The sequence below is a fragment of the Echinops telfairi genome, unplaced genomic scaffold (assembly GCF_000313985.2).
Source record: "Echinops telfairi isolate 266 unplaced genomic scaffold, ASM31398v2 ScPeMD7_7475;HRSCAF=8513, whole genome shotgun sequence".
NCBI lineage: Eukaryota > Metazoa > Chordata > Mammalia > Afrosoricida > Tenrecidae > Echinops > Echinops telfairi.
Genome location: NW_022111379.1, coordinates 24,189,936 through 24,214,188, shown reverse-complemented (window position 1 = coordinate 24,214,188; position 24,253 = coordinate 24,189,936).

Below are 24,253 nucleotides of genomic sequence, written 5' to 3'. Positions count from 1 at the left end.
TGTACAAATGCGCTTTACACAATTGATGTGTGTATGGATTGTGATAAGAGTTGTATGAGCCCCTAATAAAATGACTTAAAAAATATTTCCAGTGCTTGACACAATGGATATGTATATGGATTGTGATAAACATTGTACAAACCCCAATAAAATGATTTTTTTTAAAGGAAAAACAATGTGTTAACCCTTTTAAGTTGCCCACTATCTTTATCATTTATTCAATAAATACCCTTTTAGTGCATGGTACCTTACAGTCTCTTTTAAACAGCTGAACTATAAATAAATGTCGTGGGGACTACATCTGGCTTCTGCTGAATGAAGGAGAATCCAATTCCATATCTGTCAAATTATGATTCCAATGAAGCAGAGGTAAGTGTTGCTTATACTCCCGAGCAGTCATCAGCTTATTGCAGCATCAGTCATCTCTCTCTTAATAATCTACTTCTCTGCAGGTTTGATAGGAGGTTGCAGTGGCCCAGCAGAACTCACAGACAATACTCATGATTATGAGATTTACTGCAGAAGCTAACTGGTTGCTACACACAATCAGAAATATTAAGGATACAGTACTGCTATCTACAATGCGTCTTTTCATCCATACAAAATGGATTCCTCTCCTGGTCCTCAAACTCTCAGTCAAATGATTCTTTGGTGTTTTCCCTGCTTGAAAAAGTGTTGCAAACTCCTTAGTACTGATAAATAACCATAGGCCACCACATTTTAGATTCTAGCCTACTTCCCAAAGTCATGAAACGTTGTTTGTTACGTGGGCCTGCAGATTGCCGCTGGATGTCACGGTTCTGATGCTACAGCTCTGTGTACGCTACTGCTGCCATCACTTTTACAACCAGGGCTATCACACAAGTTCCATTCGTGACTCTTCTTCCTTGGTGACAAAAAGATTATTCATTCCTGTTTCTAAGATGGCTTACTTCAAAGTTGGAGTTTCACAAATCCTATTTATATGGTCCCACCTCATTTTGTGTTGGGAGTTCCAATGACTACAGATGAGTAGATAGATGATTCATACCAAGTAATTTTAGATCACCGCAGGCTACAATAGAAAACTTATATGATATAATTTCTGCCCTCATTGAGTTTAGACTTGGGGAAACAAGCTATGCAATAAATATATAAATATGTGAATGTCACATTACGTATTCATAATTGGAAAGCTATTTTGAAGAATATATACAATATGATGCAATAGTTTATCAAGAAAATATAACCTAGTATTAGTTAGGAAAAGGTAACTGTGTTAGTCTGGGTAGACGAGGGAAGCAAATTCATAGAGATACTCATATGTGTTTAGGAAAGAGGTTTATGTACACAAGCAATTGGATATTGAGAAAACATCCAAGCGCTGTCCAGATCCAGTCCAAAAGTCCAATATTAGTCCATGTGTTCTATACCAGTCTGTAAAGTCCTCTTCAGACTAACAAAATACATGTAATGACGCTGAATTCAGGAAGATCACAAGCCAATGGGTTGGAAGTCTTCTGGATCCAGTGGCATTGTAAGAATCTCAGCGTTGGCAGGGGTCTCCCTGTGGCTTCTCCAGCACCCAGGGCTGCATCAGGGTAGATCCATAACCAAGGTTGTCTCTTCAGGGATGTCTCACAGGGAGTCAGCCTTGTCAGTAGAGAGTCTCCAAGGGAGTGAACTGAGAGAGAGACCATGTCTCCCACCTTCAAGGGGTAAATACCAGAGTCCCCAGAATTCTCAGGAGAAGGCCATGCCCACACAGAGGCCTCATTGGCTATGACCTGATTGACATACTAGACTCTACCCTTTCACTCTTTCCGTTACTACCACAGTAGCTCTGAGTAACTGATATATAAAGAGAGCCAGAAAGAGGCAAATGCATTGCAGAAACATATAGTATGAGTGTGGTGAGTGATGCAGTATAAGGGAAGATCCATATGAGGTTTGTGAGATTTAGGGGAATCTGATAAAATGAAAGAAGTTTATGAAGACCTATGCATGCATAAGCAAAAAGAAGAGGGGCCAGATAAAGAGCAGGTGCAAGGCACGTTGTGAACCTTAAAGACCCTACTGTTTATTATAATTAAAATAGGAACCAATGAAATATTTTAGTGAGAAGTATATTATAGCCTGAGTTCCATATAGCCTGAGAAAATATTTCCTGGAGTTTTATCGCTTGGGATCAGTACTTTCTTGGAGTTTCATTCCCAAAGAAATGAGAGGAAAGGGGGAAAAATAAAATAGACAAGCAGATACTGTTGTCTCTACTTGAGTTTTATGAGAAAATGCTTCTGACTTCCTTGTCAAATAAAGTCTTTCTCTAGAGCAGCAGGTCTCAACCTGTGGGTTGTGACCCCTTTGGGGTCAAACAACCCTTTCACAGGGGTCACCCAATTCATAACAGTAGCAACATTACAGTTATGAAGTAGCAACAAAAATCATTTTACAGTTGGCTGTCCCCACAGCATAAGGAACTGTATTGAAGGGTCACGGCATTAGGAAGGTTGAGAACCACTGCTCTAGAGGCTTGATTGAATCACCAGGCCTGGGACTACTCTTCTGGGGTAAGAAGGGGGTATTTTATCTGCAGGTGTCTTCCTGTTTTTCATTAATTAACAAGGGCACTGTATGTCAGCAACCCCTTCACCTTCCTGTCTCCTTCAGACAGCTTCTGGAGAAGACAACATTCCCAGAGGTCTTGTAGGGTCAGGACTTAGGGCTGAGGCTGCAGTGAACGCATGGGGCAAGGGCTTTTCGACAAGCCATGGTGTTAGGGGAAGATAAATTGTGGGAGGGAGCGAGGCAGGAATGTATGACAAGTGGCTCAAGGTCAGCAGCAAGTTGAACCATAAACGGAACCAAACAATTTATAGCCTGAGTTCCATTCTGAGTGTATTATAATCTATTTGCATTTTGCTGTTTATCTTTTGGGGGAAATCATAAATAGGAGCTTATAGAAGACTGCTCCAGCAGTCCAGGAGATAAAGTAAGTAGGCATAGAACTGAAGACAGTGGAGAAGAGCAGAAATTTGACGATTGTCAGGAAACAATACTGTGTTCATATTTCTGCTAAGGTCAGGGCTTTGGGGGCAAAGAAAATTGGAACCTCAGTTAAAAGAGATTTCTTAGAAGTTCAAAGATTATTGAATTGCAACCTTGAGATAGGAGAAGCCCTCAGGGATATTTGAAAATGTATCTCCTGGAGCTTTGAGTTTACATTTCAAAGGAGGGTGGAACTTAAAGTCAAATATTTCCATTCCAAAGGATTGTAAAACATTGAGGGGGAAAGGTCACCCTTCAGTTCTCCAAAGGCCTAAAGAGAAGAGGGTAGTGGTTGTCCAACTCCTACATGAGTTTTCAGATTAATAAAACCATGGCTCTTCTCCTATCGTGCAAAAGAGTCTCTGTGCATGATACGCTCAGACTCCCATTGAACCACCAGAAAGGTGAGAATGTAGTGTGGGAGACCCATGTTTCCACTGCCATTGTTGTTGGGTGAGATCTCATCAGATCCAAGCCAGACAGGCCCTATGCACAACAGAACAAAATTCGGCCCAGTCCTGTGCCGTTCTCACAACTCTGCCTGTTTTGAGTCCATTCTTGCAGCCATTGTGTAAATCCATCTTGTCAAGAACTTCCCTCTTTTTCACTGCTCCTCTGTGTCACCAACCATGGTATCCTTCTCCATGAACTGGTCTCTCTGGACAGCATGTCCAAAGTATGTGAGATGAAATCTCACCATCATCACTGTAAGTAATAGTAATGATACTTAAGTTCCTAATTTTGATTCCAGGGTAATAACATATGAGTGAGTCTACTTAGATAGACTGACAATTATTTCATGGAATGATGAAAGGGATTGAGTGATGATTCGGAGATGAGAGTTCATCTATTCTTTTGAAGATTTTTATTGAGCACAAGTATACTAAGAAACCACTCTGGGGTTTACCGCTATAAAGAAAATGACAACACGTCTGCTCTTATAGAGCCTTAGTGAAACTTCTTGGGTGACATTAGTGTAAATAATTGCCTTTATTCATTCATATAGCAGTCAATTAGTATGGTACATGGATTAGTAGATAAACCTAATGAGTGCTACAAGTTCAAAATCAAGAACCTGTTGCTTTTTCCAAGAGCTTCGTTCTTAGAATCAAAACTATCTTAAACATTCACCCAGTGGCAAAATGAATCCTGACCCACAACTTAGAAGGTAAGAGTGTCAAACAACACAAATTATTTTATTTGAGAACATATGGCACATATCCTGTAGCATTTGTTATGGATTTTTCAAATATATTCCAATAAAAGTAATCGTCCTGGATGAGTAAGTTAGCCAGCTTTGTGAAATGTATTAATGCAATGTAACATAATAATAGAAGGCAAAATGTGTGGTCATATAGCATATGTATTTACAATCTCATTGAAAGTCTTCCATAAGTGATGTTTACAACATTTAAATGAAAATTAAATATAGGGAATCCATCTTCTGGGACTATAAATGAAATCTGCTTAATTGTCATTGCCATGGTGTTAAGGATGACTCCTGGGTTTGGCATAGAAACTAGTGGTAATTTTTGAGCTATAGAATATTGATCAGGATTCAGTTCAGCAAAGAGAAGTGCCTGGATTTGATCTTTTATATATAGGGTATACAATTTGTTGGTTTATTTGTTTTGCATCCAGAATTTAAAAAGAATGTATGTTCAGTCATGTTAGAAAGATGAGCATTTGGAGGCATTTAATAACAGTTAGTATAACTGCTTCATCGCTTCTCATTCTGCGTAAAACAATCATTTTACTGGAAGAAGCAAAATATAGCATGCTGCCCCCAAATCCAGAGGTGTGGCCACTGCTTGGACCCCCACCTGCAACTTCTTTACAGCTCTCTACAGCACTGGCGAATTTCCAACACACTGCTGCTGTAGATGGTGCTCTCCTACCAGGGTAAGGTATGAAACCCTCTTCCCAATCTGAACCATCCTTTATTGCCTATAAAACTGTAACCCATAGGAAGTCCCTGAAGAAGGTAAATGAAGCATAAAACTAGAGGCTGAACATTAATGAATATGAATATCTTCAGAGTTTAAAAACAAAACAAACAACAAAGAACGGTGGAGGAGACATAACCACAGTTTCTTTATTTTGCATTCACAAAACTTTAGTCTTATTTCTTTATCTGAAAGATTGATTTATATTTGTTTTTGTTTTAGAAATATGGTTCCATTTGTATTCATTCTTTAAAAAATACTAGAAAATGTCATCTTTCTTATGGAAACTTTACCTTCTTTGTACATAAATCTTAGGATTTCTCTCCCTTTGTTGTCTACTTAAATTAGATAAGAAATGGAGACATGACTTGGCAGACCAGTTTAGGAAATCTTAGATGGCCAAGCCAAGGCCATATGTAGTTGTTTATTCCATCCTGAGGAATAAACCTCTGTCTCCATGTTCCCCTTACAGTATTCTGACAGGAAACTACTTACCAATTTACACACATTCACTAATATTTCCCTAAAAACAAATGATACTTAAAATATACTGTAAATCAATATAAACAAAAATGCATATTGTCCTAAACAAAATATGCCATACATTATGTTCACTTATAGATTATCTGACAGTTCACATTTATGACAAGTTTGAAATAATGATGCCTTCACTGGACCAAGGTGGCCATCATGGTGTTGTGGATTAGGTTTTAGGCTGCTAACTCCAATGCCCGAGGCCTAAATCCACCAGGAGCTTTACCAGAGCAAAAGGAGGCTGTCTGTTCCCATAAAGAATAACAGTTTGAGGAATCCTATAGGCTCACTATGATTCAGAATCCACTCTGCGTCACTGGGTTATGTTCTAATACTCAGTCTGTCACTGGGATAATTTCTAACAATCAGTCACTGATCGTTTTGTCCTCACCAAACACTAAAGGCATGCAGCAGAACAGCAAGGGGAACAGAGCAATGAAGTCCCCAGGGAACACCAAAAATAGACTTTGGGGCCCTGTCTTGGCACCCCATCACACTGGACCAGAAAACACTCCATACATACATCACTCGTGTAAAGCACATTTGTATATCCATTACCCTCATCATTCTCAAAACATTTGCTCTCCATGTAAGCCCATGGAATCAGCTCCTCAATTTTCCCCCTCCCGCCCCGATCCCCTCTCCCTCATGAACCCTTGATAATTTATAAATTACTATCCTGTCCTATCCTACACTGTTTGACGTATCCCTTTACCCACTTTTCTGTTGTCTGTCCCCCAGGGAGGAGGTTATATGTAGATCCTTATAATTGGTTCCCCCTCTCTACCCCACCCTCCCTCCACCTTCCTGGCATTGCCACTCTCACCACTGGTCCTGAAGGGATCATCCTCCCTGGATTCCCTGTACCTCCAGCTCCCACCTGCACCAGTGCACATCCTCTCGTCCGGCCAGACCTGTAAGGCAGAATTGGGACCATGAAAGTGGATGGGGAGAAGCGTCCAGCAACTAGATAAAAACTGCTTGCCTCATCACCACCACCGTGCATCCCTACTGGCTTGTCTCCTCCCCACAACCACCCACCCCACACCACAAGGGGATGTCCACCTACCTACAGATGGGCCCTGGGTCTCCACTCCGCACTCCCCCTCATTCCCAATGGTATGATTTAGGCTCAACTTTTAAATTCAAGAACGTGAACTAAAATTTTAGTTAAATATATTTGTGTGTTTGCTTTTAGGTAAATAATATGTTTGCAAAGCTTCTTATTTCTTAGTAATTTTTTAAATTGAAAGATCATTTTATTGGGGGCTCTTACACCTCTTATAAAAAGTTATATATCAATTGTATCAGGAATATTTGTATATATATTGCCATCATTCTTTTCTAGACATTTGCTTTCGATTGAGCCCCTGGTATCAGCTCCTCTTGTTTCCCTCCCTGCCTCCCTCTCATCACTCTCATGACCCCTGATAAATTGTAAATTATTATTATTTTCATAGCATACACAGACCACTGTCTCCCTTCCCGCATGGTTTCTGTTGTTCTTCCCCCTGGATAGTTCCCCCTTTCTCCCCTTCTCTCCCCACCTTCTCCCACCCTTCTGGTATTGCCATTCCCATTCCTCTTCCTGGATTCCTTGTATCCTGATATCTTATCTTATATCTGTACCTCTGCACATGCTCCTGTCTAACCACAGTGAAAGGCATACTAGGGTCATGATAGTTTGTGGTGAAGAAACCTCAAGGGACCAGAGGAATAGTGTGTATTTTATGGGTGCTTTACTGTGCCCTGATTAACTCATCCCTTCCCTATGTCCCATTATCTAGGCAGGCTTTGGGTTTCTGCCACACCCCCGCCCCCTTCTCAACAATATGCTTTTTGTAGTTGCTGTTTGTTTGTTTTTATGGGTCTTCGGATGTCTGTTATCCAGTCCCAATGAAACCACATGATCACACAGGCTGAGGCCACAGTCTGTCCACTACCTCGGTGTATTGCCATATAAATAGATGTACATCAGCAAATGCCTCTATTTTTTAAAATCATTTTATTAGGGGCTCATACAACTCTTATCACGACCCATACATACATCAATTGTGTAAAGCACCTTTGTACATTCATTGCCCTCATCATTCTCAAAACTTTTCCTCTCCACTTAAGCCCCTGGCATTAGGTCCTCATTTTTCCCCTCCCTCCATGCTCCCTCCTCCCTCATGAGCCCTTGATAATTTATAAATTGTTATTTTGTCATATCTTGCCCTGTCCGATGTCTCCCTTCATCCACTTTTCTGTTGTCCGTCCCCCAGGGAGGAGGTCACATAAAGTTCCTTGTAATTGGTTCCCTCTTTCCTACCCACTCTCCCTCTACCCTCCCAGTATCTCCACTCACACCACTGGTCCTGTAGGAATCATCTGCCCTGGATTCCCTGTGTTTCCAGTTCCTATCTGTACCAGTGCAAGGTGCGATGTAGCAATGATGAAAAATACAATTTTCCTCTAGTTCCTAAATGATTCCTCCCCGCTCCCACTATCATGACACGAATTCTACCTTGCAAGTCTGGCTAGACCAGAGGATGTACACTGGTACAGATAGGAAATGCCTCTATTTTTATGAATTAATGTATTACATATATATACACTTATGTTTATACCTCTATCCATAGCTTTACTTCCTAGATATTTCTTCTGTTTCCTTTTACTTTTTACCTTCTTCCTGCCCCACCATCATGGTTGCCCTTCGCCTGCATCTTAGTAATTCCTCTCAGCTAGATTACTGTTGTTCCAGCACCAAGGTACACATATTTATGTAGCAATACACTGAGTTAGTGTATGGAGTTCAGGCCTTTGCTCCTACTCTCCCTCAATGCAAGACTACTGTGTTCTAACAAACTGTCATTCTTTGATGCTCACCCTCCCGGCATAATCGCTGAAGACAAAGTGGGTGTATAAGCAAATGTGGTGAAGAAAGCATATGGTGCCTGGCTATTAAAAGATATAGCATCTGGGGTCTTAAAGGCTTGAAATTAAACTAGTGGCCATCCAGAAGGGAAGCAACAATCCCACATGGAAGAAGCACACCAGCCTGTGTGATCATGAGGTGTCATCAGGATCAGATAACAAGTTTCAGAAGACCACAAACAAACAAACAAACAGAACCATATTGTTGAGAATGAGGGAGCTCAGAGCAGAGACCCCCAAACCCATCTCTAGGCAATGGGACATCCCCTCCCAAAAGGGTCAAAGGAAGGTCACAGTCAACCAGGCCACCGTATAGCATCAATGAAACACAGAACATTCCTCTAGTTCCTTGAGCTTTCCTAGCTCCACTATTATGACCCCAGTCCTGCCTTTCACTGTGGGCTAGACTGGAGCATGTGCACAGGTACAGATAAGAGATAAGAGCTCAAGACACATGAAATCTAGAAACAGGAATGGGAGTAGTGATGCAAGCTTCTTTTATTTATAGGTTAATATTTTACTTCTGGGGCTTATTCTGGTCTTGCTTTTTTTAGATTATTGATTGCTCTGCTGTAATACATAAAACCAAATAAATAAACCTATTAGAGGGGATCTTCTACTTACAGCCACTTTTATAATACTATCCTATTAAGTAGCAAGAGTTCTCTATCTTTAAACTAGCCAATCAAGTATATAAGCATATGTTTGCATTAAAAAATGAATTTAATTACTAATTCAAAAATGCTAAATATTATATAAAACCATCATAGTAAGGGAATAAAATTAGATAAAAACAAACTAAGAGAGAAATGTTAATACCAAAGGGTACAATTTTGGAGACTGGCAAGGGCAGGAGGGCAAGGGAAGAAAGAGAAAATAATGCACTAAGGATGGGTGTTAACTTCAGTGGAATGGACCACAAGATCCCACAAGAAAGGGAAGAATGATGAAGGAGCCAGTGAACAGTAAACTTTTGTTTTAATTATTTGCCACTTGAATTAATTATTAGCCACTTGAAGATAAAATTAATGACCTGGAATGTAATCCTCTCATCTAATGGAGAATTTAAAAAAAAAATCATTTTATTGGGGGCTCGTACAACTCTTATCACAATCCATGCATACATCCATTGTGTCAAGCACATTTGTACATTTGTTGCCATCATCATTCTCAAAACACCTGCTTTCTACTTGAGCCCTTGGTATCAGCTCCTTATTTTTCCCCTCCCTCCCTGCTCCGTCCTCCCCCATGAACCCTTGATAATTTATAAATTATTGTTATCTTGTCATATCTTACTCCATCCAACATCTCCCTTCATCCACTTCTCCGCTGTCCATCCCCCAGGGAGGAGGTTATATGTAGATCCTTGTAAGCTGTTCCCCTTTCTCCCTCACCTTCCCTCCACCCTCCTGGTATCACCACTCTCACCACTGGTCCTGAGGGGTTCATCTCTCCTGGATTCCCTGTATTTTCAGTTCCTATCTGTGCCAGTGTACATCCCCCGGTCCAGCCAGATTTGTAAGGTAGAATTGGGATTGTGATCATGGCGGGGAGGAAGCATTCAAGAACTAGAGGAAAATTATATATTTCATCATTGTTACACTTCACCCTGACTGGCTTGTCTTCCTCCCTGCAACCCTTTTGCAAGGGGATGTCCAATTTTGCATACATGGGCCCTGGGTCCCCACTCCACATGTCCCCTCATTCACAATGCTGTGAATTTTTTTTTTTGGGGGGGGTTTGATGCCAGATACCTGAATTTTTAATGATATGAATTAATTTTTAGGTATTCAATCTGTTATAGAAAATTAGGAAATGGAGCATTTTTAAGTTACATTTTTACTTGTTTAAAAAAAAAACATATTTGACATGGACTAATTTTCTTGATTTCTGAAGGATACCACAGAGAAGGAATCTGATGAAGTAATATCTTTTCCTGATCAAAAGCAATGACATATTCACACACACAAAGATTTATTTTGAATTCTAAAATGTGAAACTGGCAGGAATATCAGTTAAATTGTCTTTCTCAATTAGACTTCAAGAAGTATGTCTTTTCTCCATTCAAAAGGAAAAATCTAAAATTGTGAAGATAAAATATGATCCAGGCAGTTTTCTGCTATTTAACAGAAATTACATGTCAATATAACGTATTATAAAATGACTTCAAGATATTTTCCTAAACCCCATATTTAAAAAGGCTTTATTATAGTAAAAGTTTTCTGGTTTTCCTGTAATGACATTTTAAGGGGGAAAAAGTAATAAGGTACTGAACAGTTGTTGAATGGCATGCTAGATATTGTTTCTCTTTAAACCAGGTCATTATTCATAAAGCATCATCGTCCCATTTATCTTTATATCTAGTCTATCAATACTTGATTTCTGTGATGAATTCCATTACTGTCTGTAAAAAAAATTAAAATTACAGAGAATTCTATTGGCAAAGGCCTTCAACAATTCAGTATAGTTTATGTTTCAGTAATAGCTATTATGAAGCCAATCAGGAATAATTTAACAAAGAATGTATGTAATGTAATTTAACAATTTTCAGCATAAACATTAAAAATAATTTAGGCTTATACATTGGAATCAGAGCCAAAACTGTGCTTTGATAAGTCTTTATAACCCCTACCATTGTGAATGTAAAGTATTTATTGGCATGCTACTGATACATTGTTAATAATCAGAAAAATAATGAGTAGATACAGGAAAAATGAGGTGTCCACGAAGTCCTTAAAATTTCAGCCAAATAATAATAGATCTATAAAGAGAACAAAAGCACAAGTGAGGTATGCACACCTTAATATAGTCAATAATTTGAGAACACTCGGGCAGTATTTACCTAGGAACAAAGTTCAGAAAAGTCGGGAAATGAGGAGAAGTGGGTACAGGAAACACAGGGAACAGATGGGATAAGTGATGTTGCACTGAGGGTAACGCAATGAATGGGATGCAAAAAAGCATGCATTAGCTGTTGAATGTAAAACTGATGATTTTCACCCAATTCACAATAAAAAGTAAAAGACACACACACACACAAATGGGGGCAGGGGAGGAGTTCTTGCATTTACTGACTCTGTGATGACATTCAGATGGCAAGGGTAATCATGCAAGTGGAAAGGTTGATCAAATAGAGGTATCTTGTGGTCCCAAAATGTTTACGTTGCTTGCTTGATCATGAAATTGATTTATGCCGGAGTTCAACATCATTTGGAGGTTAAATGAAAATTAGCATCTTTCAGTCAGCTAAGCATTTCTACCATTCTGGGAACTTAGCTACTTAACTTGCGAAATTAGACGTCAACGTATCATGAGTGGACTTTTCATTAACAAAATAATAGGCTGATGATAAAATAAATATTTACCTAAATGTTACCCAAAATCACAGCCATATTTAAAAATTAGAAAAGCAGGATCGGTATGTAGTTTTATTGATTAATGAACAAGTATATTTTTAAAATATAACAAATGTAGAGCACTGTGTTAAGAGTCTCAGGGGAAGAGAAGAATTGTAAGGCATGACACTGAAACCATATAAACGTATAACCTATTACAGCTATAATACACACAAAAATTTATATGTAACCATGAAAGCAAAATGACATTATGACAAAGAAATTTTCCATGCATAATTAAAAGGTAAATGAATATTTGTATCCAAAATGAACGCAACAGAGGGAAAATGTACCAAATTGAACAATGTAAAATTTATCCATATTTGTATTAGTCACATTAATATAAAAAACTGTCTAGAATTATTGATCATTATGATACTCAAAATTCAGACATTTGATGTGTTGAATTTAATTTAAAACTAAACTTATAAAGATAATGGTATGCACATATATCATGATCATTTATCCAAAGTTTAGAAATCTCAGAGGAATTTTAACATGAAAATGGAAACACTTTCTGCAGACAGAAAAAGAGTCATATAAGCACAATTTTTTTTCAAAAAACTGTCACTTGGAAGAGGAATAAGGCCGTTTTATTATCATTCCTTCAGCATAATTTATATCAATGAATAGAAATTGTATGGAAACACCTATTGATTCAACATAGGAAAGGGCATTTTTAGTGTCTGAAAGTGCGTGTAATTGCCATCTGGAGAGGGAGTGAGATCACTATTGCAGGGACTTTAACGAGACTGAACGGACACTCTCATGAAATTGTAGAGGGGAATTGACAAAATAATCTGCCTCTATAGTGTCTTCAAAATATAAAAGTTATTTGTCCAATGAATGATGGTATTAATTCATCTGGTACTTTAAGGTTCCAAGGAGCAGAAGTACAATCAAGTTACATTAGGTATTGGAGATTCATAGTAAGTTAATACACAGAAAGTGCTTCTGGAACAACATAGACAGGATTATTGGCAAAAATTTGCTCGTAACTAGCCAAGATGCATTGACAGCTCTCAAGTTCAAGTCTCACTGTCTACTTAAAAGTGGACTCTCATTGCTTCCTGCTCTAGCAGTGACCTACTTATAGCATATCTACCTCTGTTTACTTCTTCCTACAGAAACTCGAGTTTCATATTTTTTTGTTTATTTATATACTTACTTATTTGCTTATTTATTTATTGCTGTGATATGCTACATGCATAACAGGAGCCTCTCTGATTATACTTTCTTAATTTCAACTTTTCTCCACAAGTGAAAATCTTATTAAATCACTATTAACTACAGATTTTTCATAGCATTTTTACACCAATTAATTCACAGTCTGCTGAATTGCCTTTTATCACACTTGCAAATGTATTTGGATCAGTTCAAGATGTGAGCTTAATGAGTTATGAGAAGAATAATGGGATGAGGTGATCTGTATACTAAGGGAAGTTATGTAAACTGTTCCCAATGTCTGCTTCCTGTAACATATAAAATGAGTGGTTGGCCTTAGGTTTTAATTAATCATTCATTTTTATAAATATATGTTTTCTAAAGTTAGTATTATATATATATACACAAGAGCACATATGCCACATATATCTGCATTATGTGGTTTCATAATAAAATGAATATCTAGAAATGTACAATCCCATTTATACTAAGATAAAATCTTGCATGAATAATTTATTCTTTCATCAATTTTCCACTTAGCAGAGTCTCTTCAATAGCTCATGTGATTTGTGCTGTGGACATAGTTCTACACAAATATTTGTTTTGATAATAAGAGTATGAACAGTTAATTGGTGAATAATCCAAATGAATTTTATATCATCTTCCCCTTGGCCTCTTTTCATCTTAATTCACATTAAAACCCCATATGTCATAAAATATGGTTACATTTGGAAATGTTAAAATAGCAATTCAGCACGGAGATAGATTGTCAAGAAAATTGATCATTAATTACTTTCTTTTATGCAAGTTTAGAAATCCATTGTTCAGCTTGTTAGTTAACTTTTATTCCTCTTAATTTATTAGTTTTCCTTCTCTTATTTTAATACTCAGATTTAGAATCATATGCTACTTAGAAATTAAGGGTGGTATTTCTTTTAGGATAATCGCTAGATTAAAATTCACAAGTATGTTAAATTCAAGTATCATCAAAATTTTTTGGAGTTGGTGGAGCATATGCAGACATTAAGAGAGATAATATAGATGGGAAAGTAAGAAACCATTAGTCCAAAGTCAAGGCATTGTGACAGATTTTGTGTCAACTTGTCTGGGCCAGGATTCTCAGTAGTTTGATAGGTAAAGCCTAACAATGCCCCATAATGTAACCTAACACAATGCCATCAACTACATAATGGTAGTTGGCAATCACTTGTAAGAAGTTGGGATGAAAAGTCACAGCTCTGATGAAATTGAAGGCAAGTTTCCTTGGAGGCATGGCCCATTTCTTACATAAGTGGACACTAGAGAAAGCATGCGCTTTTTGCTGGGTCTAGAAACTACATCTGGCTTGCTGACCTCTCATTGTTTTGCCTTAAACTAATAGCTTGTATTGTCTACTGATCTTGGGAGCCATCAGAGTTATGACATCTGACCTAATGACCTTGGATTCATTTATCTCGCCAGTCACCACCCTGACCTGCTTATCTTGGATACATCTGTCTCTGCTGGTTATAGTAAATCCAGCCTATGTCCCTATAAACAAGCTTATAGGGACACAGGCTGGATTTACTGACGTCTACAACAGTGTGTGCCATCTTATCGACATGTTTATCTATTGATGTATGGATGTATGAGTGGACATTGAATAAGGAAGACCAAAGAAGAATTGATGCATTGGAATTATGGTCCTGGTGAAGAATATTGAAAGTACTATGGACTGCCAGAAGAACAAACAGCTCTCTCTTGGAAGAAGTACAATCAGAAGGCACCTTGGAAACAAAGATGACAAGACTTCATCTCATGTACTTTGGATAAGATATCAGAAGAGACCAGTGCTTGAACATTATGTTTAGTCAAGTAGAGGGCATCAAAAAAGAGGAAGACCCTTGACAATAGATTGACATAGTGGCTGCAACACTGGCCTCAGATATCACACAATTGTGAATTGACAGGGCATCAGGTGGTGTTTCATTTGGTTGTCCTTTGGGTATATATGAATCAAAGCCAATTAAACAGCACCTAGCCATGACAACAATATACAAGTAGAACTGATTTTGCTACTCTAGAGAACCCAGCCTAACATCTTTGATACCAGGAGTGGTTCTAGAGAAACAATGTTGTAAGCATGAGTTTTCTAAATTAATTCTCAAATATAATCTGTTTTCAAGAATTTAATAACATAGCCTTTTATTATTTTTAACTCTGATAACTCAGCCTCTATCAGTAAAGAGGGTACTGTTTATCCCTGGGGTAAAATGTTGATGTTAATATTTAAAACATCACCACCAATAGATGTAGTGTTAGTGAGAAATGAAATTTTGATGATCATGTTTTTTATGTATTGTAGCAATTTTATAAGGTTACGAAGTATAGAGAAGCAGGTTGGTTGACACTACTTACAATAGGCTAACTGGGAAGGAAAGAGATGAACTCGGGGCTTTGGAGTCACTGGTGCTGTCCAAGAAAGCCTTATTTCTTGTAATAGTAGAGCTGATGTTGAAAAAAAAAAAAAAAAAGCAAGCCAAAACTCTTACCAAAAAGTGGTTGGCATGGACAAGCAAATGAATTCTAGGCTCCTACTTAATTCCAGCCCCATTCCAAAAACAATTAGTTCTTATAACATGGCTCTGCCTGTCACTTGCCCTCATGAAGAGATCACTGAAGATAAGTGGCTACCGCAGTGTGGTGAAGAAAGCAGATGTGTCTGACTGTGAATTGGAGTAATGTGTGCGATCCTAAAGACTTGTACTCAAACAAGCAGCCATTTAAGTGAGGTGTCAACTAAGTCCCCACAGAGGAAAGCACACCAGCCTGAGTTATCCAAAGACGATGATTAAAACATCCAAATATAAGAAGGGAAACATATCAGAGCTTAAATTGTGAATACCCAGTTTTTAGAGGCTGCGAAGGACAGTGGGACTCAAACTACACCTGCAGAGTATTTAGTCAGATTAGTCTTCTGATGGATCCAATCTGGCCATAGGCATTGGTTCTAACAGCTTTACTATTAGACAGAGATTATTTTAAATTTGATTATGGTAGATTGGAACCATGTTATAAAGTATAAACCATGGTCAGTTGACCTCCCTCTGAATTTAATATGGGCCTAAATATTTCTCACTCTTTCACAATAGAAACGTCTTCTCTGGGCTTTGTAATATTGTCGGTGTTTTTTCTATAATATTCTTTTTTTTATATATTATTATTATTACTACTTTTGTTTTGTTTTGTTTTTATTGTTTCTGTTAGGTTCCCCAGCTTATGAAGCACAGGAGTGAATTCAAAGAGACAGAAACAGATGCAATAATTTATCATGGATGGGGGTGGAGAGGGTAAGGAGATTTAGGAAGCAAACTATTAATGTGGAAGAGGAAGGGAGCATTTAAACCAATTGTGGTGATGTTTATACATTTCTTTTTCAAATCAACAGAACTATAGAATTGAATGATATGTGATATTATATCAAGAAAACTTTTTTTTTAAAGGAAACCAAAGTGGCCTGATGGCTACTATGGGTGAAAGAGATAGAGTTTTTGGTAGGAGACATTGAATTTATGTTAATAATGGTGGAATAATTTGGAAAAGGATAATAATGGTTGCACAACACAAAGAGCATATCAATGGCACTGACATTTTCATGTAGAAGTAGCTAAATTGGAGAATGTTTTGCTGTGTATATTTATGTCACAATAAGAAGTTATACCAGCAACAATCAGTAGAAGGAAGAAAATGTTCTAAATTTGACTATAGTAATGATTGTACAACTCTTCTTGAGATGCTTGAACTATAGAGTTGTATGGTACATGGATGAAGTGCCAATAAAACTGTTTAAATAATATTTTTAAACTACAAACAGTAAAATTCACCTATTTTATGTGTAGGGTTTATAAGTTTTAATAAATGTACTTAGTAACATAATCATGACCACTCCCACAATATTGAATATTTCTATCAGCCCCAAAGTTTCCACATTTTCCTATATATTTAAACACTTTCCCTTCCATCCTGAGTCCCTGGAAATCACAGATATGACTTTTATTCCTATAATTTTACCTTTTAAAATATAGCATATTAATGGAATAATATAATATGTAGACCTTTGAGACTTCTTTCTTCCAACTAAGCATAATGCTTTTGAGATTTATCTATATTTCTATGTGTCTCAGTAATATATTTATTACATTGCTCACCAATATTCTATTGTAACCATAGTCTAGAATGGTGCCCGGCTATCAAGAGATATAGCACCTGGGGTCTTAAAGGCTTGAAGGTAAACAAGCGGCCATCTAGCTCAGAAGCAACCAAGCCCATATGGAAGAAGCACACCAGCATGTGTGATCATGAAGTGCTGATGGGATTAGTTATCAGCCATCAAAGAACAAAAAATCAGATCATTGTGAATGAGGGAGAGTGCAGATTGGGGACTCAAAGCCCATTTGTAGGAAATTGGACATCCCCTTACAGAAGGGTCACGGGGAGGAGACGAGCCAGTCAGGGTATAGTGTAGCAACGATGAAACATGCAACTTCCCTCCAGTTCCTAAATCCTTCCTCCTCCCCCACTATCATGATCCCAATTCTACCTTACAAATCTGGCTAGACCAGAGAATTTACACTGGTACAGATAGGAACTGGAAACACAGGGAATCCAGGACAGATGATCCCTTCAGGACCAGTGGTGAGAGTGGCAATACCAGGAGGGTGGAGGGAAGGTGGGGTAGAAAGGGGGAACCATTACAAGACTCTACATATAACCTTCTCCATGAGGGATGGACAACAGAAAAGTGGGTAAAGGCAGACATCTGGCAGTGTAACATATGACAAAATAATAATAATTTATAAATTATCAAGGGTTCATGAGGGGGGGCTGCAAAAAGGAGGGGAAAATGAGGAGCTGATACCAAGGGCTCAAGCAGAAAGCAATGTTTTGAGAATGATGAGAGCAGCAAATATACAACTGTGCATGACACAATGGATGGATGGATTATGATAAGATTTGTATGAGCCCCCAATAAAATGATCTTTTAAAAAAAAAGATAGTCTAGAATTTGTTTAAGCAATCACCATTGTGAATCATTTAAATAGTTTCCAATTTTTGGTGACTATGAATAAATATATACACATTCATGCTAAAAAAAAGTGCTTGAATTACAGTGCCAGCTGAATTTCCAGCCTCAAATATGTCTTATGTTAAAATGAAGGCATTGGTTATGGAGAAATGGGATCCTGAAAATTGGGATGGGAACATATGTGCAGATAATCAGGAAGAGGGAAATAATGGGTGCCTAAATCCCATTGAATCACTGCAGCTTATGATCTGAAGCGATTTTTTCACCTTTGCCAGCTAATCCATTATCAGTAAAACTATTATCCCTTCTACAAATATTTGAGGAGGTTTTCCCAACTGTACATGTTGATATGGCCCCAGGGACTACATCTGGGGCATCACCTAAGGCAAACGACCTACAAAATATTACTGATTATTCCCAGGAAACATTCTCCCCACCTATTTTTGTCTCTAGACATAGAACTAGACTTAAGTCCTGTGAGTCCCAAAAGTCCAATGGTGACGCTGGAAGGGGTGACTACATAAACACCTAAAGAATTTCTACAGTGTTGGAATCCATGCAAACAAATGCCTGAAGAATAGGTGTGTGAATGATTATTTGGGGTGTTGGATAATAGTGCAAGGAACATAAAGTTGGAGCAGTCTGAGTTTGTTGATCAGAGTACTAGCAGGAATTCTTCTTTCTGTCTTTCTGCTGAAGATCTAATGGGGGGGATTTAATAGTTTATTTGGTTCATTTGATAAAACATGGATTTTGATAAGTGAAACAATCGACCTATCTTAGAAGAAGATATCTAAAAAGCTTTGAGAAATCGGTATGTTAAAGTGGGTTTATGAAATAAATTGATAGACATGGAGTACCCTAAGGATACAACTTTTATCACAACAATGAGGTGAAAGGAGTTGCAGTGTTCCCAAAGACTGCTGGAATTGCTCTTTTATATAAGTCGTTTGATAGTGTGGACATCCTTAATTGAATTATGACACATAATTTAAATGGGGCTGATTAGGATCTAGCAACATCAGACCAACATTTAGTCCATGATATGGGACCATCCCTCAAGGAGACTGTTCAGCAACCCAGAAACCTGGTAGCAGGTTGCTTTCATTGGACCAATTCTATCCCTGAAAGGTTTGCTTTGTTCTTACTGGAATAGACATTTAACTCCAATGGACATGTATCTTCCTTCCCCGTGCACAATGTTTTTGGCAAAACCATCCCCAATGGCCTTAGAGAATGCTTTATTCACTGTCATGGTATCCCACACATTGCCTCATCTGAAGGGACTCACTTCACAGCAAACGGAGTGCTGCTACAGGCCCATACTCATTAATTGCTCTTACCAAGTTCCTCCTAATACTGAAGCATCTGGCTTGATAGAACAACAGACTGGCCTTCTAAGGGCACAATTAGGGTATCTGATAGGTGGCCATCTTGTAGGGTTGTGGCAGTGTTGTCCACGAGGCTGTATATACTCTGAGCCAGCATTTAATACATAGTACTGTTTCTACAGTAGCAAGGATCCACAGGTCCAGGGACTAAGTGGTAGAAATAGGAATGGCATCACTCACCATTACTTTTATGGATCCATTCCATTTTTTTCCCTTCTTATCCCTTCAAATCTATTCTTTTCATGTCTGGAGATCATTTTCCAAAAAGCAAGAATACTTCACCATGGAGATAAACACTGATTGCATTGGAGTAGAAATTAAGAATGTCTCCATCCCACATTGAGTTCCTCAAACTTTTGGATCAACAAAGAAAGGAATTTCTGTGTTGAATGGTGTGATTGATCTTGATTACCAAGCGGTAAAAGGATTGCTGTTACGTAATAGATGTAAAGAAGAATATCTTGAATTTAGGAGATTCACTGGGAACTCATTTAGTACTATTATGCCCTATGATTCAAGTCAATGGTATACTGTTACAAATGACTCTTCAGAATCAAATATTTGGGTTATCCCAGCAAGTGAAGAACCATGACCAGCTGAGGGAAAAGGGAATATAGAAAGAGCGGTGGAACAATGTAGTTCTAAATATCAGGTACAGCTACATAATCAGTTTTTAAAATGAAGACTGGAATTATTCTGAGTATTTCTTCCTTGTATGTATGCATCAAATATTTTTTAAATTTTGTTCATTTGTAAAATATAATATGGAAAGGTGGTAATGTGCTTTTAATTGTATGTGGGATTGTTGCATTATTATCATGTAAGCACAAGTATCACTTTAAAATTGTTTATATTTCGAAATTACATAAGGATTAAGGAGGTATACACAGTTGTCACATTGGCAAGGGATGGACTATGATAGGTTTAATGTCAAATTGGCTGGATTCTCAGTGCTTTGGTAATTAAGGCCTAGTTATCTCCCAAAATGTGACCTAACTCAATGCAAACAACCATATGATGGAATCTGCTGTAATCTACCAATCAGTTGTTAGAAGACTAGAGTGGAATGCAACCTCTTATTAAAATCAAAGTTCTGATGCAATTGAGTGGAAATTTCTTTAGGGGCATGGCGTACTTTCTGTGTAAATGGACTACATGGAAAAGCTTATTTGCTTTTTATTGTCTGGTTCATTGACCTCCAGTTCTTTGTCCCTGAACCAATGGTCTGCCATATTATTTATTGATCTCATTAGCACCAGTGGCCTGCCTGCTGATGTTTGTCTTACCTGCCAACCTTGGAATTAGTCATCTGTTCAGTCACAAACTTTACTTGCTGAAATTGAATTCATATACCTCGACAGTCTCTTTCTTTGTGTGTGTTATATATACTATATATCACATATATCATGTATATGATATATACACTATATACAAGAAAGAGAGCATATGTAGTCTCTATATGTATAAATGGTATGTTAGTGTTATATATGCATATATATTACTAATTTTACTTCTGTAGATATCCCAGCTGAACCCAGGCTTTAAAAATAGTATCTTCAGTTGAATGATAATAAATGTTATAATAACAAGGGCATAAATTATGTTAAACTTTAACATCACAAAGCTAAATCATATGCCTACAGTGCAATATTCTCTCCCGTGGTATTACCTGGTTAATGTAGTATTACATTGATTCTATACCCTCAGAAAATGGAATTCTCATCATCTCTCCCAAGTAGGACTGGGAGAAAGTGTATAGATCAATACACTTCCCTACCCACTCCTAGTAACATAGCAATAGCAACAATAATATATGTCATTAAATAATAACATAAAGATTGACAACAGCTCAGAATGTAAGCCCTGTGTACTATCAATCCAGAAGAGCACAGTGTGGAATATAGCCTATGGGAAAAACATGTGATGATTCTTGCTCAATGTGCACTTGGTATCCTTTACAACAAGAGGCAATCGGGGCATGGTTTTCCTAACAGTATTTCTATTGTGTAGCATTATGTCTCACAGTTAAGCAAAGTCATATTTCACAAACGTCACAAAGCATATTGTCCTCTACTGCTTTCAGATTTCCTTGAGGCTATTGCCTAAGCAAATTACATTAAACTTTTCCATAATTACAAAATGCCTGCATTAGAACTAGAGTCACAATCCGTGCAGTACATCTTACAGATGAAAAAGCTGATCTTCAAAGAGACTTGCTAGAAAAAGGAAAGAGCAAGATTATGCAGGTCTCTTGTCCCAAAGGACTCCTTTACGTCTCCACCAGAGAAACGCTGTTTCTCACAAGGGACGGTGTGCAGATTGCCACATGAAGAACTCTCTAGTCAGAGTGCCAGAAGAAGAAAACAAGGTATTTGTAATTCAATCTGTTTTCTTTTGGTGTGAAATCCAGTGAATATTTTATCTCTGTTTGAATGACCATTCCAATTATGGATATTTTCTCTTGAAAGCAGGAGTTCCATTTCTTTGGAATTGAAAAATATTAGAGAAAATCCCTTCAGCCTTACACATAAATTAGGTGTTTTACATATGAATAAAGAAGCATGTTTTCCCTTGAGATGTTTTACCAGATAGCGTTTACCCAGCCCATGTACTCTCCTTGTGAATTTTTAAACCTTATGCATATAAACCACCCTTTTTCACCCATGGATAACAACTGACATCATGTAAACCCAGGTATCATGATGATTTATGTTTAATGTTTAAATGTTTTATGTTTAATGTTTAAAACTGTTAGGTTATTTCCGCATCTGCTACACTTGAGGGGAAATTATTCTAACATCTTAACTACTTTGCTTGGAGGTAAGGGGGTAGTCATAGCTGATTTTAGAATTGTACTAAGTTTGGAGCCCATTCATAAGTCTGGTCAAGCTGTTTTAATAATCTAATTAAAAAAATAATTGGTGAATCTTTTCATGGCCTCTAACTCTGAGTGACCTTCTTTGTTGTCAAGTGATATCAGATTCAAAACAAAGCAGCAAAAGCACATCTGAGATCTTGCATGCAGTTGACGGTGTTAGCATGTTCTGCAAAACTTTAAGAAGGAATCAGAAAGAAAATATAGCACTTCGTTCTCTACATCTGAAACACAATTCACTGATTGAGAGCAACAAGGATATGATCAATCATTTTAATTGCCTACTAAAATGACATTCTTTAGGGGCAAAGAATATAGTTTTTCTCTTTAAAAGAAAACATTATGTTTTATTGTTCCTGCGTGCATAATTGCTAAAATAATAAGATTCCTCACTGAATATTAAAATGCCTATTTCTGAGAAAGTTTCTCTCTCCCCCTTTGCTTCCTCTTAACTTTGCTCACCAAAGGTTTTGGTGCCAGGAACTTTGTTCAAACAGAGTGAGTTTACATTTTACAAAATCAAGGACAGTTCCAACAGCCATTGAAAAAAAATTACAAGTGTTTCTACTGTAGACCTCTAGAATACGTGTTAGATCTGATATTTTGTTCTTCAACTTGAAAATATTATTATGTTCTTTTAAAACAGTTGTACAGGGGTAATTTGGATTTTGTTACCAAGATTTATCTGTGACTCTGAGAAAAAATACCTGTACTTTATGGGCAGATAATTAGAACATAAATAGCATTTATCAAAATAATTTTAATAAAAGCTTGATGCTTATATAGAGACATATGCTATATATAGAAACATATGCTAGGAATTCTCTAGCATCCTCCAATTATAACAAAAATTTACACTCATTATGTGCCAATTCTCATGTCTTAGACTGAGTTCCCTAGAGAAGCAAAGCCAGTAGAAGTGTGTGTGTATGTGTGTGTGTGTGTGTGTGTGTGTATAAATTTCTATCAAGGAAAAGGCTAAAATTTTGTACAAGTTGGTAAGTCTTCAATGGTTCATAGTCCCTAGGTCAGATACTAAGTTCAAGAAGTCTACTGACTTGTGTAGTTTGGGGAGCTGTTGAAATAAAGATCAGTAGGAGATCACAGGCTGTTAGTGGCAGAAGCAAATGAATCCAAGGTCAGCAGGTCAGATGGCAAGTTACTGATGGCTCTCAGTGTTGGTAGGCAATATGGAAGGTCATTGGCTAAGGTCAAAAATCTGGAGGCCAATGATTCAGATTCAGAAAAACACAAGCATTCTCACTCCTTTCATTTATATTGGAAGCAGGCACATCTTCAAGGCAATTAATTGTATCAAGTCTTTGCCCTGAGTAAGGGGGCTACATTCTACTTAAGCCAGAAACACACATGGTGTCTGAGAAAGCAGAAGACAGTTGTAACAAGAATGGTATACTGCTGGTTGGCGGACAAATAAGACTTGCTCCGTCAATAACCTGTAAGCTGTATTAAGATACGTGTTACTCAGGCAATCCTGGGATAGTCATTTTGCTTTATTTTGCTTATGCTGGTTTATATTTGGGTGTATCTCAGAGGTGTGTTGCCCTTGAGGCTCACCCTCTTGAAGCTGTGTTGTCTCTTTGTTCTTCAGTAAGTGAAACCCAGGAACATTGAGCCTATAGGAAAAGAAAATATAACATGGGTTTGCGGGGAAGTCGAGTATGGAAGGGTAGGGGGGAAAAGAGGGAGATAAGGTCAAGAAATCCAGAAAGGAAAAGTAGGTTTGGAGACTGATTATGGAAGCGATTGTACAGTTATGTTTGATAGGATTAAACTATTGAATGATATGACATATGGAATGATATTAATTCCAAAGTTACAGCAAATTAAACAAGGAAACATAGATCCATGAATTGGTTTGGGGCTCACAGAAATCCTAGCTATAACTTAAGTACAATCAGTTCTTACATCACAGCCCTGCT